Below are 19554 nucleotides of genomic sequence, written 5' to 3' on the forward strand. Positions count from 1 at the left end.
CGAAGGACTGCAACTCATGCTTTGCACAATTATCAATAAGCATATGGATATTCGGGAGGGGAAAGTAATCTTTTGGACTGACTTTGTTAAGATCCCGATAATCCACGCATACCCTAACTTTGCCATCCTTCTTTGGCACGGGAACGATATTGGCTAGCCAAGTGGGGTACATCGTAGTTCGAATGACCTTCGTATCAAACTGTTTGGAGATCTCTTCCTTAATTTTTAAGCTCAAATCCGATTTAATGTTTCTCTTCTTTTGCTTTATCGGAGGACAGGACGGATCAAGAGACAACTTATGCGAAACAATGTCAGTGCTTAATCCAGGCATATCATCGTAAGACCAAGCGAACACATCTATATATTCTTTCAGGAGTTTGATCAATTCCTCTCTCTGCGACGGGGTCAAATGGACACTGATTCTCACTTCCATCATGATTTTTGAATTACTCAAGTTTATAACTTCCGTTTCATCCAAATTTGGTTTCGGCTTATTTTCAAAATACTCAAAATCCTTAGTTAATCCCTCGGGTTGCATATCTCCTTCATATTCTTCAGAATCTTGCTCGGCATTTCCTACGGGCTTGCTTGTTTCATTATGTGTCACATTCACAGTATCGGCAGATTTATTAATTTGATTGCTGAAAAATAAAAGAAAATTAATTAAGCAAAGACGAAAAAAATATAAATAAAAGCATGGCTTGAAAATTGCATTTGAACTTCAAAGTTTAGAGGCAAAAATAACAAAAGCATAGGCACGATTCAGGCCTCAATTTCAAATCGTGTCTGTTTCATCAAATGCTGAATACAATTAGTCTACCAAGACTCCCGAAGAAACGGGGGCGGGTTACAAGTCCAATTGTTCAAACGACATCCTGGCTCTGCATCCCGGATAGTCGGGCCTTTAGAATACCCATCCGAAACCATACTGCATTCAGTTTCTTCTTCGGTGATGAATAAGTGTTTAAAACTTTTCAGGAGGTTGTCTTCAAGTGTTTCCTCTGGTGCTTGAGCAGCGGAAGCCTTAAGAAATGACTGATTCAGGCAAGGAACAGGCTTTGGCAAGGGAACATCACTTCTTCTTCTGAGACTAGCCGAAGCAACCTCTTCGGGGGTGGGCTCATATCCGAGACCGAAAGTATGCTTGTGCCCGGGCAGTTGAATTGGTTCCACAATTCCATTCAAGTTCGAACCAAGGCCTTGACCAGGTCGGAAGCCATTCTTCAGCATCTCCCACGCCACCATCATAAGTACCTGTGGCAATTCTATTCTCCTCGCTTGAGCAGTGCACACATTCTCCTTAATATGGAAAACCGATCCGTCTAGCCTTTCCACACTTTGAATAGGAGGAATCGAACATTCCGGGTATAGAGAATTGTTGCCTTCTCCATGGATCACTATTTCTTGATGATTCCACACAAACTTTAGGCTCTGATGCAAAGTGGAAGGAACCGCGCCAGCCATGTGGATCCATGGTCTCCCGATCAGCAAGTTGTAACAAGTAGATATGTCCATCACTTGAAACTTCACAATGAACTCTACGGGCCCAATCTCCAGAAACAAATCGATCTCTCCAACAACATCTCTTTGCGCTCCGTCAAATCCTTTGACACTGACTTGACTGTCACGGAGTTTCCCGACGTCTATCCCTAATGCTCGTAGAGTGGCAACAGGACATATATTCACAGCAGAGCCTCCGTCGACCAATACTTTGGAGATGAACTTATCCCTGCATTTGACGGTGATGTTCAATGCTTTGTTATGCCCCAAACCTTCAGGTGGCAACTCGTCGTTATGAAAAGAGACCCGGTGGGCCTCAAGGATTTCCCCTACCATGGCTGATAGTTTCTCACTAGAAGTCTCGGCCGGAACATAGGCTTCGTTCAGTATTTTCACTAGAGCACTCCTATGAGCTTCAGAACTCATCAATAATGCGAATAAGGGAATCTGAGCTGGCGTTTTCTTCAATTGTTCTATAACAGAATATTCCTTCGTAGGCATTTTTCTCCAGAATTCTTCGACTTCAGCTTCTGTAACAGCCTTCTTCGAACCATTCTCCTTGCTTGACGCCCCTCGTGTTATCTCTTCGGGGGCATAGCACCGTCCAGACCTAGTCAATCCGGTGGCAACGGTTTCCACGACCACTCTTCTTTTCCCTTTGTCTCTTTCACCAGATTGATAATCCCAGGGGACCGCTTTGGTGTTGCGAAAAGGTGTTGGGGCAACGAAAGCTGTGATCCTGGGCCTTGGAGTGAGCACTTTGAATGGGGCCCTCTTTTGAACCGTGATTATTGGAGCAACACAAGCCGACGATTCAACCTCCTCTCTTTCTTTAACTGGCACGATAGTCCCCTCCAGATTGCAATCTTCATCAAGGGTGATCATGTGCACATTTGCATCGCCGTGATTCGGCAGTGGATTGTTGTTTATGTTCGGGGGAGCTTCCTTAAGCTGTATGACCCCTTCCTTGATCAACGTCTCAACTCTATCCTTGAGAGCAAAGCAGCTTCCGGTATCATGCCCTGCAATTCCCGAATGATATGCACAATGTTTAGTCCCGTCATACCATCCCGGGATGGGATCAGGAGTTCTTCCTTGAATCGGTTGGAGTATCCCTGCCATTTTCAGCCTCTCGTACAGTTGGGCTAAAGGTTCGGCTAATGGTGTGTAAGTTTTGGTTGGTCTTCTTTCGACATTTGGGCGTGGTCTAGGGGTGTTTTGTGGGCGGTTTGGTGAATGGTACTGGGGTTGCGTTGCGTAGGTTGGACGGTGTTGTGGTGGGTTTTGGTAGGAAGGTGTCCGGGGTGAGTAGTATGTTGGTTAAGTATGATAGACCGGAAGGAGGGTAGGTGGGGGTTGGTAATAAGGCTGAGGTGTTTGAGTGTGCGGGTTGTAGTGCGAGGGCTGTGGTGAAGGATATTGATAGGTTGATTTTTGGGTTGGCTTTTGATCCTGGATGGCCATGACCGGGGACACTCCGTCTCTCTTCTTCTTAGAAGGATCTGCCTGAATAGCCTTACTTGTGGCCTGCAAGGCCGCAAGATTTGTAACTCTCCCTGTTTTAATCCCTTCTTCAATGAAATCCCCCATCCTGATAACCTCAGAAAACTTCTGCCCAATGATGCTCAACATTCTCTCATAATATGTGGGATCTTTCAGAGATTGCACAAAAAGCATCGTCATTTCACTCTCTGCCATTGGGGGCTGGACTTTTGCGGCTTCCGCTCTCCAGCGCATAGCATATTCCCGGAACGTTTCTGTTGATTTTCTCTCCAGCTTCATCAAATAAAACCGATCCGGGATAGCTTCAGTGTTGAACCTGAACCTGTCCATAAATTCCTGGGCCATCTCTCCCCAACTGTGCCATCTTTGCGGGTCTTGGTATGTATACCAATCAAGTGCTTCTCCTGTTAGACTTCTTATGAATAGTTTCATTCTGATAGCTTGATCTTTACCCACTCCGAGAAGCTTATCGCAATATGATCTCAAATGAGCCCGAGGGTTTCCCTTCCCGTCGAACATGTCAAACTTCGGCACTTTATACCCAGCGGGTAATTCAATGTCAGGGTGAATGCACAGATCTTCATATTCAAGCCCTTCACATCCCCTGTTGGTCTGGATATTTCTGACAGCTTCCCTCAGACTGCGAAGCTCTTTTGCCACATCCTCGTCTGCTCTTGCCCTGGCATCCCTTTCCAACTCTTCATAAGGGTCAACCTCTGGATGCTGCAAGGCCTGTATCTGGGTAGTGAAAGGCTGAGCTTCTGCCACATATTGCGTGTTATGGCTAGCAATACGCGTCAGTGGTGTATGTTGAACTGCTTGGTAGTTTTGGGTATATGGGTTAATTTGGGTAACTGCAGGTTGAGGAATGTAAGGGGTAGTGAAAGGTTGCGAATTGGTTTGTTGGAAGTTGTCTTGTTGCTGGTCATTTGGTTGTGAGGTAGTTTGTTGTATGTTGGCTTGTTGCGGGGTTGTTTGCTGTTGGACAGCTTGTTGCGGGATGGTTGGTTGTGGGGGGATCTGGTGTGGAACGGCCTGTTGTGGATTCGATTGTTGTGAAGTGGATTGTTGTTGGTTAGTTTGTTGGGGGTTGGAGGTATTTGGGTGGACTGTGTAAAGCGGAGGGTTTGAGGGAGAAGGCTGTGGAGCGGGCGAATCGACAGGCGAAAAGGATGGTGGAATTGTCGCGTTTGTTCTTTGTTCAGGGTGAGGGGCGTTCAGGGTGATGGACAGATTGGTGAGATTCCGCAGTCGCTCAATTTCGGTTTGCATATTGGCCATTTGCTGCAACAATTGGGCAATGAGTTCATCATTTCCCCCTCCTGAAGCCTCAGGTTCCTCTCTTGGAAGAGTGACGAGTCCCAAGCCAGTTTGTTCGGATGCCCCTGAATCATTCATATTGCCGGATGTTCGTGCTTTTGATCTCGTGAAGTATGGATGGTCTGCCAGTTCGCAGTCAACGCGAATCAACCTTTGGGGGGATAATAAGAATTAAAATAAACCTTCAAAAATGAAGAAAACTGCGTTAGTACAGGGCAAATGCTTGCTGTGAAATTAATGTGAAAATTTAGTAAACAACGTTGAAAGAAACACATATTGCATGTCGAACCAACATATATTGTGTAGCAAACGAAACGCATATAGCAAACAAACATATATTGAATAGCAAAACATATCAATGCGTCTTATTATGCAAGGGACCCTTTTTGTGCCAAAGGTAGGCTTAGCGTGGATTTGAAGGATAAAATATGTAGTCATGCGTCATTCCAGTGCGCTATTAATTGAAGGCCCAAAAACGAATACAATGCTTAAAATCCCAATGCAAAAGAAATTATTACAATGGCTATTGAACAAGTTAACTAAAATGAACATGGCCCTTCGTCGCTCTTGAGTCTCTTGGTTGCCCGAATTGACTGATCAATCTTTCGGCGATTCTGGGCAAGGTATGACATAGCTAGAACACCCCCTGTTTTGATGCCCTCTTTGATACAAGTATCGCCCTGCTCAGCCAGCAGTGTATCCAGCTCTTGCATGCTTTGCTCGTAGCTAAGTGCTTGCTGTTTCCAATTCTCTACTTCCCTTTCCTTTTCCTGAAGTTGCGCATGATGCTCGATTTCAGAAACAAGATTTTTCTTACGCAATTGTCGGAGTAAGATGAATGCTTCGGCTTCCCCATCCTTAATCCGATCTTTCAGACTAACGCCGGGTTTGATTGATTCCTCCAAATCAGCGGCCAGCCATTCCATATAGTTGTCCTCGCACCCAGCTTGGTATCTATTTGGCTTCACTGAATCTGCTTTTGTAGTCTCTTTCAATTTCCACATGCGAATAACCTCTTTTGCAAAAGGAATTTTCCCTTCTTTGTAGTCAACACAGTAATGATTCATATCTGCCACTAAAGGTATGTTTTGCTTCCTCCCTGATTGTCTCAAAACTCTTAGCGGGGCGTAAGGCTGCAAACCTCGAAGTCCTATCAAGACCAAAAATGGTATGATCTTCGTTCGAAACACCAAAACCTCGGACGGAAACCAACTGAACATCCATTGCATCGAGTCATCGTTCAAATGGCTAAGAAATTCTACCCACTCCTTCACACACTTTGGTTTCTCAAATGATTTTGCTGTTAAGATAGCACCTGGAACGTGACCCAGAACGTGATTCTCACCGGTCGGCTTCCGGAATTCTAGACCCCCGTTGACTTTCCGAAGATGTTCCATTAACCAAATTTGCAGAAGCAAGTTGCATCCTTCAAAATGTTTATACCCGTGTTTACAACGGCCTAATGCTCGGTAGATATCTGTCACGACCATAAGGACCAGAGTGTAGTGTTTCCCGTCGATGCCACCAAAAAGAGCCTTAGTTACAGTAACAAGATGGGTGTGAATGTATTTTGTGGTTCCTTTAGGAAATACTATAGTCCCTAAAAAACATACTGCGAAAGCGAAGCACCGTTTCTGCTTCCAAGAGTCATATGAGAAGAATTCATCCTGATGATCGACGAAACTCCTTTGATAACCGAATCTGTGATACAAATACTCGAGTGGTATCATAGACTTCTGCAAACATTCCACACCTTTACCCTCTCTGAACCCGAAGTTGTCAGCAAATTCTTTTGGTAAAGGTTGCCTCGGAATAATCATGCCACAGTTTTGCCATTTTCTTGGTTTACGTAATAATGCCACATTTTCTATATAGCCTCCTATTTCCTCTAACAACGGAGTCATCTCAATGTTGCCAAATCTAAACACGACCCTCTTTTCATCCCAAAACATGGTTGCAGCCTCGATGATGTCTCTGCAGGGCTAGATATCCATCAAAGACGGTAAGTGTCCCAATGCTCCACATACAACCCGTTGTCCGTAATCCCCCCAATTAACCCACCATGCTGTTAGTTGGGAAGGGACGCTCAAAACCATGCTGAATCTCGGGTAGGCATTGTGTTGACTCATGGTTACCTACGTTCACAAATGGTTAGTTCTACCTAAATAGCACATGGTCCACATAACGCACATTCATCCTTCAAATCAATGCACATAACGTGATAACCGTCGCTCGGGGTCGTAGACCCACTTGGACATTTGGAAGAGGTTGACTAATGGACTTTATACGCCCTGGGTATTAAGCCTCCTAGGTTCGTGCATGCCCTTAAAGGGTTTTGGCTTAGCTCTATCTTAGGCTGACTAGGAGTTGTTTTCCTATGATGCAAGGCTCCCCCAAGCGGACAACTTGGGAGTGGAAAGTCCGTGGCCGTCGACTGCACCGCTGATCGACTAAATCCACTAGACCAATCCAACTAAAGGGGTAATTTAGTAGTGCACGGGCGCGAACCGCGAAGCCGTTTTAAGTGTGTGAATATGTGTGAGTTTTCCAGGAGTGGAAGAAATATGAACGGAATGCCAGTTAAAGAAAACAGTAACATATTATTACATAGAAAACATAACAAAACAATCACTCAAAAGGATATAAGAGAAACAAATAAAGCAACAATAAATGCAAAAATAAAGAAAAACAACCAAACATCCGACAAATTAATTATTAACCTAAGTTGTTATGGTTAAGAACCTAAAACTCCCCAGCGGAGTCGCCAAGCTGTTATACCCCATTTTAACTGGGTTGAAGCGGAGTACAACATATTGGAGATTCCTATTTGCTTTATTTTAAGGAGTCGCCACCTAATTAATTTAATGGTGAATTAGGACACCTAAATGTTAACTAAGGCAAAGTTAAAACTAAACCTCTGTTAATAGTCTGCTTAACCAATGTGATTCTGAGTAAGGGTTCTATATTATCCTAAAGGGAAGGGGTTAGGCATCCTTTAGAATCCGTTAACTACGGTTATCCGGCCAAACTTAGGTTAATTAATTAAGGTTGAATAAGGTGCTTAAATTTTGAGAAAAATGGCTTATAAATGTTGCTAAGGTTTTTAAGAAAAATATACGAATGTTGCTTAAGATAAGATTTAGAGAAAATACAATAATTTTCATAAAAGAAGATTTTAAATGCTATTTAAAATAAAACTTGTAAAAGTTGATAAGGCTTCAAAAACAAATGCTATTTAGAATGAGATTTGTAGAAAATATAATAATTTGCATAAAAGGAAACTTCAAGTGCCATTTAAAATAAATTTGTAAATGTTGCAAAGACTTTAAATAATAATGCTATTTAAAATAAGATTTGCATAAAATGTATAAGTAGAAGAAAACGCGAGTTTGTGCGGTGTTTTAATAAATATTTGAAACAACTCAAACGGTGAGATATTAGTTGACTTTGCGATTAAGAGCCTAAACAAAATATAAAAAAAACAGCTAATGTGAGCTTTCTTTATCCTTTTAATAACTATGCTTGAAGATATGCATAATTGACTCAAAACTTAAAGAGTTATTTATAAAATATATCTGCGTATTAGTGAAATTCTGAAATTCCTAAGATAGTAAGAATAAAATGATTTCTTTAACCCAAAATATGTAGGCATGCTATTTTGCAAATCAATTATTCCAATAAAAATACTATGTAGGCTGTAAATATAAACAGAAACTTAGGGGCCTAATGATGAATTTCTTTCTAAAATTGACTACCCGTTATGCTAAAGCTAACCAACCCACTAATGTTGTTAAGGTTCATTTTATTTGACAAACAAAGTAAAATATTAATTGTGCAATACAAAATTTAAGGCATAAAAAAAAAAGAGGGGCAAATGCTGTTAAATGAGCTCAGCCCATTTTCGGACTGTTAGTCATGTTGCTGTTGAAATGGGTTCAGCCCATTTTTTTTTTTTAAAAAGGGCTATTGTAATCTGTTGTTGTTTGCATGGGCCACGGCCCAATATTTGGTTTCCTTTGCTGCGGACATAACTAGACAGAGGAGACAGATTGCGTTGGGCTTTTGGCCCAACACCGAATACGGGAGAAGAGCGAGTCCCTCGGACTCGTATGCAGTGGTCATGCAAAAAATGAAAAGAAAAGGATTAGTATATAATCCAAGAATAAGGTTAGACATACAAAAATATAAATTTAAGCAGTTCAATAGGTTGTGTATATAACGCCACATGCTGCTTGCATTCTTACTCCTACTACCCATTCTAACAATTAAAAAAAAAAGGGCAGAATATATGAATATAGAACAAAGACCTCAAATGCTTGCGTAGAGCAGGCCAAACCAGACCATAAGTATTCAAGTCAGAGGAATACAATTCAACATTAGAAAATAGGCAAACTTGCGCCACCACATTTACTAGCATCAAAACAGATTAACAAAACTTTGCTAACCACAAACCAGAACAATCAAAGCCAGATAAAGTGATGACCAAAAAAAAGCATATTGAATTTTCTTCAGGTAATATTGCCGAACAACTAATTTAGCTTCTTACAGCCATGATCTATCTTTAAAATATGAATTACTCTTGGCCAGGCTTCAACAAATGAGTTTATTTTCCAATTGAAAAAATCAGTAAAGAATAGTATAGATCACCGAATATTTTTGTCCGAGAAGGTTTACATATTAGATCACTGAATATTCTTAGCAGAATTGATTGAACAAATGCCACAACAAACATTACTCCTCGTGAATGGATATTGACAGACAAGTTAACTTATAATGTGAAATATTCTTGACATGAGCTAAAACGAGCATTATGCGCACTTGAAAACCCGGAAAGAAAAAAAATAAGAAGATGTCTTTTAATATATTGCAAACTAAAGAAAAGTGATTCTTTAGGAGGCTTCCTCACATTTTACTACTTTGGTCCAGATTTTATTAGCCTTGCATTTAAACTTTCCAAGTTCCTTTTTTACAGCCAAACACACATAGCTTTCCTTTTTATGCTTACTAAGGCTAAGCAAACACTTAAACTTTCAAAACTCCTAATCTGTTAAGAACGATGACATCCCCCTCAGACAAACAGGTCAATACCCAGCCATGAACCATTTTAACCAATCTTTTATCATAAACAATCAGCACCCCTATATGGATAAGCAAATCAGCTCTACAGCAAACAATCAAGCAATGTTTTATTATCAGAGGTACTCATCTGATGTAAGCTTTATGCCCTTTTAATCTGGTTAACTAGTTATAGTTCAATCATATTTTATCCATCCGACAGTCTAAAAAAAACAGATTTTCGATGCCATTTTGTAAGATAAGGAGAATAGTAAACACTTTGAACACTTACTGACAGTAAAACCATATTCTTTCCATGTTGAAGTAAATTTTCAGGAAATCAAAGTCATTTGTTACCCACAATTGACTGAAACAGACTGAATACTTAATACTAACGCGTTTAAACCTTTTATAGTATTAGTAGCTCATTTGATCAGACCATAGTACCACATCTATCTTAATAACAAACAAGCAACCAATAACAAAAAAAAAACATATTTTAAGCAAATAATAGGCAGGAACTGGACTAATATGTGCCTTGCTGCCAAATTAAAGAAAAAACAGCAACAATCTAAATCTTACTACACAATAACTAACTGCTTAATCCTAACAAGAACACCATATAAATCATGATGAATTAAGCAAAATCAAGACAATAGATGCCTAATATAGGCAGACTAGGGCCAACATAATACCTAAGGCGTATTTAACTGAACCAGCTAAAAAACAAAAACTAAATCATGCTTAATATATTAGGCTATAATAACACATAAGACACATTGGACTGCATGAAACTAAGCTAAGCTAATATACAGGACTCAATAGACTTAAGCTAAAACCAACATATAAACAAACTTAGTTATTAAACAAACTAACACAAAGGAAACACATTTAGCTAACTCAACTGGCACATAAGAAACATACATACAGATAGCTTAAAACCTGAAAGAAAAATGCGAAAATGGAAAAGAGGAAAAAGGGAATTACCTTCTTCGGGTGCAGCGAAATGGGTGGGGGGTTTCCAATCTACACTCGAAAACTATTAAATCTGAGCGTGCGATGCTCGGATTCGCGGCAGCAACAAGTCGAATGAAAACAAAAAAAATGATTTGGGTATTCTTGACTACTAAAAAAACTAATATTTTTAAGGAATTCAAGACGGCTCAAGCTTTAATTCTTGGGGAATTTCGTGACCAAAAAAAAGGGCCCCTTTCATTAGGGTTTTCGTGTGTATATATAAGAAAAAAAAAAAAAAAAGGAACGTTGGGGGAAACGGCGGACAGGCGTGGGTGGAGACAAGGTATGGTGGGAGTGACAGTGAGGTGGTGTCAGAGAGCGTGGGATGGTGTCAGACGCGTGGGAGGATCGATGAGGGAGAAAGGAAGTGGGGGGAAGCTGCGGTGATGGAGGGGATGATGAGGTATGGGTATGGAGGTGTCAGAGAGCGTGGGATGGTGGAACGTGGTGGTGTCAGAGCAGGCGGAGGTGGAGAGGCAGGTGAGGTCACGTGGGGGGAAAACACAGTGAAGTGGGATGACGATGAGAGAGGGGAAGTGGAGGTAACGTGGGAAGCGGGTGGCGATGAGAGAGGGGAGATGGCGGAGGAGTGTTTGGCGGGATGAGGAGGCGGCAGAAGGAGGAGAAAGAGGCGGAGAACGAAGAGGGGTGGTGGAATCGAAGAGAAGGGGAGGCGGAGAAGACGATGGAGTGCAGCGGAAAACGAAAATGAAGGGAAACCCTTCCCTTATTTTGTTGCTACGGGTCAGACCCGGTCCATTTATGGACTGGGTCAAATTTTTTAGACCGGGTATTAAAAGAATGGGCTAATATTAAGACATGGACTGGTCTAAAAAAATTGAGATAAACGATATGGGCTAGTCCAAAAAAATATTAGGAATTAATCGGACTTTGATTTGGGGTCCAGTAAGTCAAAATACGGACCGAGTGCAAGAAATAGTTCGGCTTCTAAATTTGAATAAAAGACCCATTTAGATTAACAGTGTACTAAGGATGCCGGAATATCACCTAATACGGAAATATGTAATTATAAAAGATCCGGATAACAAAATTATATGATGTTGCAATGACCGTGCAATAACATTTTAACAATAAATAAACGCTATCATTTTAAATGTGCGAAATAAATGCGGTGTGTATGTGAAAGTTGGTAAAACGCTGAGAAATGCAAATTTCGATAATACCAAATAATAGCAGCAAATAAATAGCAATAGTAATACTGCTAATAATAATGACAATAATGATAATGGCAATAATGATAATGCTGATGATAATAATAATAATAATAATAGTAGATAACAAACACTGATAATTAATAACAAAATAACAATAAGGATAATGATAATAATTAATAATAATAATAATAAAGATGATAATAATTAATAACAAATAATAATAATAATAATAATAATAATAATAAATAACAATTATTGATAATAACAACATGATAATAAATTAATAAAAATAACTATAATAGTGATAATAATAAAATAATAGTGATAATAATAACAAGAGATAATAATAATAATAGTAATAATAATAATAATAAATAACAATTATTGATAAAACAATGATAATAATTAATAATAAAAAATAATAATAATAATACATAACAATTATTGATAATAACATGATAATAAATTAATAAAAATAACACTAACGGTGATAATAATAATAAGAAATAATAATAATAATAATAATAATAATAATAATAATAATAATAATAAATAATGATTATTGATAAAAACAATGATAATAATTAATAATAGAATAACGATGATAATGATGATTAATAACTAATAACAAAATAACGCTGATAATAATGATTAGTAATTAATAATAATAATAATAATAATAATAATAATAATAATAATAATAATGGAAATAACAAGAATAATAATAATCAATGACAATTAGTAATAATGATAATTTAAGAATAATAATAATAATAATAATAATAATAATAATAATAATAATAATAATAATAATAATAATAACTGCAGTAGGATAATAAAACGTGAGTGTTAATAAAAGACTAATAATTATAGTAAAATTTAAGTGCATGTTTTAATTTCTCAAAATACCAGAAGTATAAATAGGTATTTCGGGGGAGAGGCGGGACAAAATTGGGTGTCAACAAGACTCATAACATTAAGACACATAACCAAACAAGCACTCTCCAATTAGACTTCTAACATTGAGACACATACCCAAAAAAACATTCTAGTTCGAATTTAATCTGCATCTCAGGCAAAATACATATATGCTTGAACAAAGCTAAGCTAAACAGATATGAGGCATGCTAATAACCTAGCACTAACTTGAACTAACACATAGTTAAAGAAGGAATTTGAGCTCAACTTAGCATACTTGTAATCATTTGAAAAAAGCATACCATTGACTACAAATTAAACCGAATTAAAACTAACATATATTAATCACATAAAAAGGATTAGTTAGTACAGAAACCATACGCATGATAACCAAATTTATCTAACAACCAGCTATACTAAAATATATAAACAATCAATGACATTGAAGATTCGTAACTAAATAGCCAAACAACTTCAAAAGTCTAGACGTGGTGAATACTCAAAACTTCATAGATAGACACTTAAACTAAGGCACTCAAACGAAATGCAAACAGAATGAACAAACATTTACTGGACTGAACAGCTAAACTAAGAAAATATGCGACAAAAACTGATATAGACTGACTGACAAAGCCAATGAGCACACCAATTCAGGTCTGATTTAAACTAAACAGGTCTGTTACGATTGGAAAAATGAACTAAACAATCCCTATCAGCTGAGTACTTATCTAATTACTAGATAGATCAAAGGTTTCAATTGTAACAGACCTGAAACTCAAGCTTACTCTTCCTTTGCATTTAAACAAGTCGAAGTTGTGACTAAAGTGAATTAACATTTGAAAGAGTATTCTTATCAATTTTAAGATATTGCTAATCCTCACAGCTTTAAAACTAAAGAAGCCTCGATACTATGTTGAATACTGTTTCAAACATATAAATCTAATCTAATCTAAAACACGTTAAACAAAGCACATAAAGAACACATAATGCTACACTATGGCAGAACTATCCTACAAAAAAAAATGATTCCCAAACTTGACATGTCATGATTAGGCTTGGATCCTTCTATCATTATCACGTTACACATAATATGCTTGTTGGTCGTTGGGTTATGAAACCCGTCGACAATTTGGTAGGTTTCCTAATTGCGGAGTCGATACCAAGGACCGACCCACCTAAGGCTTATGCATGCATGACTTAATAAAATTGGTGGCAAGCTCTATCTTAGGCTGACTAGGAGTTGTTTTCCTCTGACACAAGGCTCCCCCAAGCGGACAACTTGGGAGTGGAGAGGCTGTGGCCGTCGACTGCACCGCCGATCGACTAAATCCACTAGACCAATCCAACTAAAGGGGTAATTTAATAGTGCACAAGCGCGAACCGCGAAGCCGCTTTAAGTGTGTGAATTTGTGTGAATTTTTCAGGAATGGAGGAAATATGAACGGAATGCCAGTTTAAGGAAAGCAGTAACATAGAAAATTTCACATAATAAAAGCTATTTAAAAGCACATACGAAAACAACAAAGCAAAAAATAAAGGCAAAACACCCCAAACATCCAATTAATTAATTATTAACCTAAGTTGTTATGGTTAAGAACCTAATGTCCCCAGCGGAGTCACCAAGCTGTTACACCCCATTTTAAACGGGTTAAATTAGAGTACAACATATTGAAGATTCCTATTTTTGCTTTGTTTTAAGGAGTCGCCACCTAATTAATTTTAAGGTGAATTAGGGCACCTAATTATTAACTAAGGTAAAACTAACTAAACCTCCGTTAATAGTCTGCTTAATCAGTGTGATTCTAGGTAAGGGTTCTATATTATCCTAAAGGGAAGGGGTTAGGCATCCTTTAGAATCCGTTAACTACGGTTATCCGGCCAAACTTAGGTTAATTAATTAAGGTTTAAAATTTAAGAAAATAGCTTTGAGAAATAAAAGATAACTTATAACTAACAAAGTTTAAAATATTATTATATGAATGATGTACTCTATATGGTGAAAATATGTACTTAGTGTTCAGAGCGGTAATCCTAAATGATAAAATCTACCCATTCTAATCCTACGTGAATCATAAGTTACACACATACTTTCAAACCACAGACAAATCCAACATACAGATAAATTAGCAATCATAAAAAACAAAGGGTGAAATAAAATGAATGATGAGGAAAGGGGAGAAGAGAAAGCGATAAAGATGTCATAGACAGCCTCAAGCGATTAGCGATTTCGCTTGTTTCTCTCCGAGTGTTGTGATTAAAGAGTATGGGATGCATCGAATCCCTGCATGGGCATAGCAATAGCGCCGAGTCTCATTTCGAGACTACATTGTGAGAGAGTCCTGAATTAAGACTCCATTGGCTTCTTCAGGTGCAGCGAAATGGGTACGGAGGATTTCCAATCTGCTCGAACACTATCAAATCCAAGCTTGCGATGTTCGGATTTTTTACTCGATTCAGAAACTGCTACCACTACGGAGCATTAAAACCTTTTTTGGAATTTTGTGCGGCTAAAACAAAAAAAAAGCTTCTCAATTCTATGAAGTTTTCAGGCGGCTAAAAAGAAGAGAGCTTTCTATTACAGAGAACCAATATTTATAGGTTTTTCGTTTGTGAAGAAGAGAGAGAAGAGCGGGGGGACAGAGGGAATGGGGGTGTGCGGTGACAACGTGGGGAACAGGGAGGAGTGGATGTGGCAAAGGCGTGGGGAACAGGAAAGATGGGGCGAGTGAGGGAGAGACGAGAGAGAGAAGGAGAGGAAGGGAAAGAGAGAGAACAGGGGAGATGGGGATGGGGGTGTGCGGCGGAGAAGGAAAATATGAAACCCTAGGGTTTCATATTTTGTTAAAGGGGTAGTTGGGCCGGGTCGGGTACACATTAAACGGGTATGGGCTGATTTGGGCTGGTAAATTAAAATATGGACTGGTCTAAAAAATATTTATGAGTTGATTGGGCTTTGATTTGGGTCAGATAAATCAAAAATACGGACTGAGTGCAAGAAATAGTTTGGCTTCTAAGTTTAAATAAAAGACCTATTTTAATTGACCATATACTGAGTGTGACAAAATATTACCTAATACAAAATATGTAATCATTAGGGCTCAGGTAATAAAATTATATGATGTTGTAATAGCCGTGCAATAATATTTTAACCATAAATAAACGGTATCATTTAATTGTGCGAAATGAATGCGATGCGTATGCAGAAGGTGGTAAAAATGCTAAAACGCAAATTATAATAATACTAGTAATAAATAATAGTAACGAATAGTGGTAATAATAATAATAATAATAATAATAATAATAGTAATAATAATAATAATAATAATAATAATAATAATAATGATAATAATAATAATAATAATAATAATAATAATAATGGTAGTAGTAATGGTAGTAAAAGATAATGACAGGATAATGAAATGACGGTATTAATAAAAGCTAATAAGTATAGTAAAAAAAATGCAAATAATTATTTTTTAAAGTTGCCAAAATATTGGAAGCGAAAAATAGGTATTTCGGAGGAAAGGTGGGACAAAATTGGGTGTCAACACCAGATATATACCCTTTCTCTACATATTTCCTTTCCAGGCTTATAATATGACTTTACAAGTTTGGACATTTAACACTGATACATTAAGCATACTTGTAATGTTATTTTCCATTAATTCGAACCAAGGACTACTTCTAACACAATACAGGGGCTAAATTCCTACTCAGGAGATAAAAAAAAAAAAACAGATTAATACATGCTAACTATAACACCCCGTATCTTGGAACTGAGTTTAAGCTCATATCATTAGAGTTCTAGTGGAAACACTGAAGGTTTGAACGTTTTGCGAAAATGGTTGATAGGCCTACTTCGGGCAACGATAACTCCTTGATCGGTTTGGAATTTGGGAAAGTACCCTCAATGAAAGTTGTAGTATGTAGAAATACCTTTCTAACGATATAAGGACCAAGCCAATCAGAGATCGGAGAAAGGAGATATGATCGTCTCAATATGGCTAATAGTAAGGCACTTGAAATCCTATAGAATCGGCTAAGTTTTCGATACGTCTGCCTTCCAGTCAAATTTAGTGAAAATTCGTTGGGAATTTGAGGAAACTTCCTTGATGAAAGTTGTAGCCGTTTAAAATATATTTCCAACGGTATATTATGGGGGGTCAAACGGACATCTGTGTAAAGATTTATGCCCATTTTACTGAAGCCTGTCTTCGCTGGAAATTCTGCCTGTGTTACGGTGGACGTTACGGGCCGTAACACGTGTTACGGGACCGTAACAGTGAGCCGTAATGTCCCAAAAATTTCCAGAAACTCACTGGAAATTTTCCCTATGGTACGGTCCCAAGTTACAGTCCGTCCTACGTGATACGGGACCGTAACATGGGGCGTCCTTTGGTCCGTTAAGTACTTTTCGGGTCACCTGACTTCGAGAGGCCATAACCCTATCCTAAATTGGGAATTTGAGAAAACTCAAAGAATGAAAGTTGTAGATAATTGAAATACCTTTCCAACCATAGGTCGTGGGCCCACAGGTGACATCGGGATAGGGAGATATGGACGTTTTAAGATAGAAAGGTCCCAACCCGATTTCAAGTCGGGTCAAACCCATTTCCCCTTGGTATTTAAGGGAAATGTTAACCCTAGCAGCCTCATTTTCTCATATTTTCAGATTTTAGAGAGTGAGAGAGAGAGGGAGAGAGAGGAGAGTTAGAGAGAGAAAGTAGAGAATCAATCAAGTTGAAGGCCCCGAATCCCAAGGCTCGTGAAGGATAAAGTGTAGTACAAGTTGTTGCCGTCATTCTAAGCTAAAAATCGAACTTGGGGATGTTGATTTCGTGGTGACTACTCATAAAAGGTAATTTTTCTACTCCCTAATCATTTATAGTTGTGAATTGATGAATTTTTGGGAGAATAATAAATGGGTTTGATAAAGAGAATTATTGAACTATGCTAGAGTTTTTGGATTGTTGACTTGGGATAGTTGTATTCATGTGGGTGATGAAGAATGATGTTAATTACATCTAATTGAGATTGTAGAATTAGCTAGAAGTAATAGAATGGGGATTGGGCGAAGAAAACACCATTAATGAAGGTTGTGGAGCTTCATGCCCACCAAGTGTTTGATAAAATGCTTAGATGAACAAAGCATGGATATTGTTGCTAATATAGAGTCCCTATGACCTGTATTGCTATAGATTAAAGTTGAAGGGATTGAAAGACATTGTGATACGCTCAAAAGCAGGAGGTTAAGGTATGTAGAACTTCCATCCACATGTGGGAATCTCTATGTTCTTCCCCATGCTTCGTTTCCTTGATATTCATGAAGTTCAAATCCTAGGGCATTAAACCCAACATATTGGTAGCCCGTATTTATGTATTTATGTACATGAATTTTGTATCTATATTCGTTATTGTATTCCTAATCTTCCATTACGGATATTAGGAACTCCAGCTTAATCCATGAATTATGAATTCTTCCTCATGTGTTCTCATTATGTTTACATGAAACTTTATGATTTTATCTAGCAAGTTACAAGCATGTTTTCAAGTCAATTATATATATAATTACGAACTATTCTTATTACTCATGAATCAAGAACATGTTTGCAAGACTATGACAAGTTATCTTATGAAACTATTTTACAAGTTATTTCATGAAACCATGTTACAAGTTATTTCATGAAACCATGTTTACAAGTTATTTCGTGAAATCATGATTATAAGACAAGTACAAGTTAATTCATGAAACCATGTTACAAGTTATTTCGTGGAATCACGATTACAAGTTAATTCACGAAAATCATGGGCTTCTTAGCCAATTATATTATGTTCATGTTTTTGGGAGTTGTACGAATTACCGAGAAGGCTCAGATAGCCTGAAACTATGTAGCCACCATAGGACAAGGATCACTCCGCCCAGCTAGGACGATACCTTAATTTTACACTGAATGGATCCATCGGGCACGTTACCACCTTATACCCTGGCAAGGTATAGGGGCTCTGCTGGTCCAGCGAGGTACCAGACTCCACGTATCCACGTGGTGATATCATGTTGTCGGTTTATGAAATGCTCTCCCTACTTATCATGTTTTTACTTATGTTATATATATACATATGTACTCATGCTCATGTTCATGTCCAGGTTTTCAGTTTCAGTTCTTATCATGTTATTTCATGCCCCATGTTATTTCTTTCAGTTGCTTTACATACCAGTGCATTCAATGTGTTGACGTCCCCTTTTATTGCCCGGGGGCCTGCATTTCACGATGCAGGTACTGATATACAGGACGACACATCTGCTCAATAGGACAGCATTCGTATCAGCTTATTGGTGAGCCCCATCTCATTCGGGGTTTAGTTAACTTTTGTTTATGATTAGTTATGCATCTAAGGTATGCTGGGGGCCTTGTCCCAGTAAGTATGTTTTACAGTCAGATTCATGATAGAGGTTTCATAGACTAGACAAGTCAGTTATGTCATGTCAGACATTTGGAGTCGTATAGCCATTTTGGCTCATTCATGTTATTTCCGCACTCATGTTTAAACAAGTATTTTTATTAAGTATTATGATTTACTACATTTTATAAAGGCTCATCATGCATTCACGTTATATTTCCGCTCATGTATGCCTGATGATAGTTCAGCAAGCCATGTGGTTCGCTCGGTCACATGCAATCAGGCACCGAGTGTCGTGTTACGTCCAGGCCATGGTTCGGGGCATGACACTAATAATAAAATTTAAAGCTAACAGCATTTGAGTCCTGCTATAAACACTACGCTAACCCCCTTATCTAACTAAAATGATATATAAAACATGCATAACCATAAGATAAACTAAACCAACACACAATCAACCACAAATAGCTAACAGAACCTAACGCCGACAAGGTTACTGACCTTTTTCGGGTGCAGCGAACCAGGGTGCGGGGTCGTGGATCCACACTCGAATGTTAATATCACCGAGTTTGCATGTACTCGGATTCGAAACAATAACAGAGCAGAAGAAAATAAAACATTTGGTATTTTAAATCAATGTCAAGAAACAAATGAGACTGTTTGATAT

This window comes from Lycium barbarum, chromosome 10 (assembly GCF_019175385.1).
Source record: "Lycium barbarum isolate Lr01 chromosome 10, ASM1917538v2, whole genome shotgun sequence".
NCBI classification, from domain to species: domain Eukaryota; kingdom Viridiplantae; phylum Streptophyta; class Magnoliopsida; order Solanales; family Solanaceae; genus Lycium; species Lycium barbarum.